The following is a 5974-nucleotide window of genomic DNA, read 5'->3' as shown; positions in this document are numbered from 1 at the left end:
AGAGATGGAGAGAGAGAGAGAGGGACAGAGACAGAGAGAGAGAGAGAGTTTGTGTGTCTGGGCAGATTTTTTTTGAGTCTCGCTCTGTTGCCCAGTCTGGAGTGTGGTGGCACAATCTCGGCTCACTGCAACCTCCACCTCCCAGGTTGAAGCAGTTCTCCTGCCTCAGCCTCCCAAGTAGTTGGGACTATAGGTGCTCGCTACCACACCTGGCTAATTTGTATTTTTTAGTAGAGACAGGGTTTCACCATCTTGGCCAGGCTGGTCTTGAACTCCTGACCTCAAGTGATCTACCCACCTCGGCCTCCCAAAGTGCTGGGATTACAGGTGTGAACCACTGCGCCCAGCCACATTCTCACAGAACTGTGTTCCTCTCCTTCAAGCACTTGGTTCAGTTTGGGGTTATTCACACATGAGGAGACTGATGTAGTTAAAGTTGTCTCCTCTCTTAGGCTGGAAGGGACAACAGGGTCAGGGACCGTTTTGCTCATTGTGTACCTCCTCTGCCCAGCACAACTCCAGATACATGATTGCACTTGATACATATTTTTGAATAAATATTTGAATACATAAGAAAAAGTCTGGTCTCCAGGTCCATTGTTTTGAAAGTAGTAAAGATGTGATTTTAGCACCCCTGTTGATAATGTTGGAAACCTGATGAAAAACAGAAAAGGAAATTGTAGAGGTAGATTAGAGCCAGACTGTGAAAATCCTTAGAAGGCATGCTGGCCAGGAGCAGTGGCTCACACCTGTAATCCCCACGCTTTGAGAGGCCAAGGCAGGAGAAGCACTTGAGCTTAGGAGTTTGAGACCAGCCTGGGCAACATAGTGAGACCTCATCTCCATAAAATATTAAAAAATTAGCCAGACCTGGTGACACACACCTGTGGTCTCAGCTACTCAGGAGGCTGAGGTGAGAAGATCCTTTGAGCCTGGGAGGTCGAGGCTTTAGTGAGCCATGATCACACCCCTGCACTCCAGCCTGGGTGACAGAGCAAGATCCTGTCAGAGAGAGAGAGAGCAAGAGAGAGCGAGAGAGAGAGAGAGAGAGAATAGCAGAATAAACAAATCAAAAGAAATCCGTTTTTTCTTTTTCTCAGTCTAAAATCCGAGTCTTATTTTTTTCTCAGCCAAGCAGACAGATTCTGCCTTCCCAATCTCTATCCATCTTTTTCTTTCCAAATGCCATCTATTTCAAATTCTCTGCTCTTTCTTTCTGTCCCAATAGGTCTTCCTCTCTCAATCCCAGTCCATGGGATCCCAGCAAGACTATTTTTGGAAAGTCATATCTGCTAACGTTACTTACTCCCTCAACACAAATCATCAGTAGTTTGCTATCAAAGCTCAAATGTAAAAGTGCTTCTTCCCAGCAGTCAATCAGACAACAAATGCTTATTGAGTACCTACTGTGTGCTTGACACCATGATAAGGTCTGGCATTCAAGACCTCTAACAACATAATTTTCAAACCTTAATGATTAGCATCATTATCCAAAGACCAATTGGAAGCCAAGACAGATTCTGAGCAGAGAAATGGCATGACTAAAATATATCACTGATTAAAAATTAGGCCAGGTGCAGTGGCTCACACCTCTAATCTCAACACTTTGGGAGGTTGAAGCAGGCAGACCACTTGAGCCCAGGAGTTCAAGACCAGCCTGGGCAACATGGTGAAATCCCATATCTACAAAAAAAAGTAACCAGGCGTGGTGGTGCGTGCCTGTAATCACAGCTACTCAGGAGGCTGAGGAGAGGGGATCACTTGAGCCTGAGAGGCAGAGGTTTCAGTGAGCTAAGATCACACCACTGCACTCCATGCTTGGCGACAGAGTGAGTCCCAGTCTCAAAAAAAAAAAAATTAAAAAAAAAATTAAAAGAGGGCAAAATAGAAACAGAGACTGGCTAGGCAGTTTTTACAGTGTTCTAGGGGACAGTTGGTCCTCTGAGCTAGGGTAGTAGCAATGGCAATGAAGATAAGTGAATGATTTGAAAGGACATTCAGGAGGTAAAACCAACCTGACTTGATGATAGATTGGATTGAAAAAGAAGGACTGAGGAAGAGGGAGATACTCAGAACGGCTCCTAAGTTTCTGACTGCATAATAGAATAGATGGTTTTGTCATTCACATATTAAAATTGATATGACATTGAGGCAACCAAGAGGGAATGTCAAGTGGGCAACTGGATTTTTAGGTGTGGAGCCCCAAGGAGAGGCCTGGGCTGGAAATGCCAATTTGGAGCCACTGAAGAGATCATAGAGTGAAAAGGAAGAGGGCCTGGGGAATCAGCTTCCCACAGCAGCAACAATGGTACCGACTCATAAGACTTAAAGCTTACTCTATGGGATGCACTGCTCTGGGATTATACACACACACACACACACACACACACACACACACACCCCACACCCAGTCATGCATTGTTTAATGAAGGGGATGCATTCCAAGGAATGCGTTGTTAGGTGATTTCATCATTGTGCAAACATCATAAAGTGTACTTACACAAACTTAGATGGGATAGCCTATTACACACCTAGGCTGTATGTACAGCATGCTACTGTACTGAATACTGTAGACAGTTGTAACATGAGATGGTATTTGTGCATCTAAACATATCATCTAAACATAGAAAAGGTACAATAAAAATAAGGTATTAGAATCTTATGGGACCTCCCTTGTATATGCAGCTCATCATTGACAAAACATCAGGTGGCACATGACTGCATATATATATATATATATATATGACTGAATTCTTACAACAACCCTGAAGGATAGGGCAGGATAGGTACTACTAGAACTAATGTTTGATAAATGAAGCACAGAGAGGTTAACTTACTTGCCCAAGGCCATAGAGCTGGAAGTGGTGGAGCTGGCCTATGAACTTGGGTTGCCTCACTCCAAAGGATATCAACTTGGTGGCCTCACTCCAAAGGTCAGTCTCCCAAATGCTATGCTCCGAAGGTGCAGCTGTGAACTAGGAGGAGAACAGTTCACATGTGATGTCACAGAAGTTAGCAGAAGAGATGGTTTGAAGGTAGCAGCTGTCAACAGTGTTAAATGTTATTGATACATATGTACACTTAACAATGTGTCAGTTAAAAATGTTATTGAAAGGTCAAGTAAGGTGAGCCATGAAAGTGTCCTGGATTCAGTAACATGGCACCAGGCATGGTGGCTCACATTTGTTATCCCAGCACTTTGAGAGGCCAACGTAGGAGGATTACTTGAGCCCAGGAGTTGGAGACCAGCCTGGAATACATAGGAAGACCCCGTATCTACACAAATTAAAAATAAAAAAGTTAGCTGGGAGTGGTGGTGTGAGTCTGTGATCCTAGCTAAACTCAATTTTTAAAAAAAAACCCACGGAAGCCATTGATAAGCTTCGAAAGAGCTGATGATGTGGCAATATGGGGGTAGAACTCAGATTGGAGTGTGCTGAGGAATTGTTCCCAGACCAAACTGAGGGTCTCAGCCCGATTACAAGATGCAGGTGAACTGGAAAAGAAGAGAGTTTTTATTTCTGTAACTGGGTATAGGGAGAAAGCCTGGAAATTATCACCAGACCAACTCAAAATTACAAAGTTTTCCAGAGCTTACATACCTCCTAAGCTATATGTCTATGTGTAAGTGTGCATTCATCTAAAGACATAGGTGATTAACTTCTAATCTATAATTAAGATCTGAGTCCTGAAGACCTTCCTCTGGAGCCTCAGTAAATGCACTTAATCCAAATGGATCCAGGTGCTAGGGTGATTACCCTTATCTTATCTCCTGCTAAATCATGGAGGTTTGGGGAGTTCCTTCAGACCCCTAATAAAACATGTTTAATCTTTTAAAATTTTATTTTATTTTTTTGAGACACAGTCTCACTCTGTTGCCCAAGCTGGAGTGCAGTGGCTCAATCTCGGCTCACTGCAACCTCCGCCTTCCGGGTTCAAGCGATTCTCCTGCCTCAGCCTCCCAAGTAGCTGGGATTACAGGTGCATGCCATGCCCAGCTAATTTTTGTATTTTTAGTACAGAGGGGTTTTCACCATGTTGGTCAAGCTGGTCTCGAACTCCTGACCTCAAGTGATCTGCCTGCCTCGGCCTCCCAAAGTGCTGGGATTACAGGCATGAACCACTGTGCCCGGAGAAACTTGTTTAATGTTAAATGGGTCCTGTTAAGAACTCCTTCCTTCTCTCATCATGCTTCAAGGCCCAGGAAAGACCTAGGCAAAACTCTTGGTGTGTTTTGTTACCTTCCAGGCTTTGTATCAGGGCACTGGCTCTCTCAGCTTTTAATAGTTACCTTAACCACTCAGTCAGCGCTGAAACAGTTGTTAGGGGGGCCTGCCTGTTCAGCCGTTAGGGAGACCTGGCCTATCACAGAATGAGTAGGAGATGAGAGCACGGAGAGAACTAGTATAGACAGCTCTACTAAGAAGTTGGGCTGTGAGGAGTGGGCAGAGAAACCAGGGGCAACAGGACAAGGGTAGGAGAAGGGCAGGGTGAGGGTGCCTGGCAGAAAGATGCAAGAGCGGGCTGGAATCTGACCAGGTTCTGCCTTCAAGCTGTGAACCTTGGACTGGGGCTGTGGCCTGAAGGAAGGGGTACTTATTTAAATGGGGTCAGCCCCCTTGCAATTCATCTGTCTGGAGGGGGCACCTTCTGATTCCCACAGGGGTACTGTATGTGTTAGCAGCAGCTATGCTAAAGGAGGATGGAAATCAATGGGAGTTTAAAGACAGAGGAAGAAACAGAGAAAGAGACCAAACTGTTTAATTTTCACATCAGTGGAAATAATCTGGTTGAGAGGGTATAGTTGAAAAGGGAGGAGAAATGGTGATTGACAGGAGGGACCAGGGCCTACTCTATTGTACCACTCTATTGTGAAAAACAGATAGCAGATCTAGTAACTTAGGAGTGATAGAAATCACTTAATAGAAACCAACTTTTATTCAGATTGAGTTTTCCTTCTGCTAGGATGACAGACCACTGATTGACCTTATTAATTCCTAGGGTTCCTCTACTCCCAAGGTTGTACTCTTGATCTGGGGTCTTAGAATCATTGGGTTTTGGCTCACCTAGTTGCCCTGAAATGTCTCCGTCACTGTCACTTGACCCTTCTGCTGCTTCCAAGCTGTGCCTGGGGCCCAGGAAGGTTTAGCACAGTGCCCCTAATCATCTCTGTCAAGCTGAACTATGTGGCCACTTCTCTTTGACTCTTGCTCTGCCCTGACACATCGCCAGGAAGGAGTTCAGGTGCTCTGGGCTGCAGGATCCATAGACTTCTCTCTCCCTTTGCCCACCCCTCCTAGCTTAGGGAAAATGTCTCAGTGGGGTTGGGGGCACTAGAGTGCTGCTGCTCTTCCCTTTGCTTCTCCAAAACATTTCGTCTAAGCCCTCACACGTTCCTTATATCAGCTAGCTTTTGCTACATAACAAACCTCTAAAACTTACATCTATTATTTCTCACAATTTGGTGGGTCAGCTCAGTTAGGGCAGGTAGGTGTAGCATCTTTCTACTCTAAGTGTGGTCCTCAGACCAGGAGCATCAGAAGCACCCAGGAGCTTATGAGAAATGTGGTCTCAGGACCCAGTGCAGTGGCTCAAGCTTGTAATGCCAGCAATTTGGGAGGATGAGGCAAGAGGATTGCTTGAGGCCAGGCGGCCAAGACCAGCCTGGGCAACATAGCAAGACCCTACAATTTTTTTTTTGTTTTTTGAGATGGAGTCTCGCTCTGTCACCCAGACTGGAGTGCAGTGGCCCCATCTCGGCTCACTGCAAGCTCCGCCTCCCGGGTTCACGCCATTCTCCTGCCTCAGCCTCCTGAGTAGCTGGGACTACAGGCGCCTGCCACCAGGCCCGGCTAATTTTTTTTCATATTTTTAGTAGAGATGGGGTTTCACTGTGTTAGCCAGGATGGCCTCAATCTCCTGACCTCGTGATCTGCCCATCTCGGCCTCCCAAAGTGCTGGGATTACAGGCATG

Source organism: Rhinopithecus bieti, unplaced genomic scaffold (genome assembly GCF_001698545.2).
Source record: "Rhinopithecus bieti isolate Rb0 unplaced genomic scaffold, ASM169854v2 scaffold_62304, whole genome shotgun sequence".
Lineage (NCBI taxonomy): Eukaryota > Metazoa > Chordata > Mammalia > Primates > Cercopithecidae > Rhinopithecus > Rhinopithecus bieti.
Note: the sequence above shows the minus strand (reverse complement) of the source record.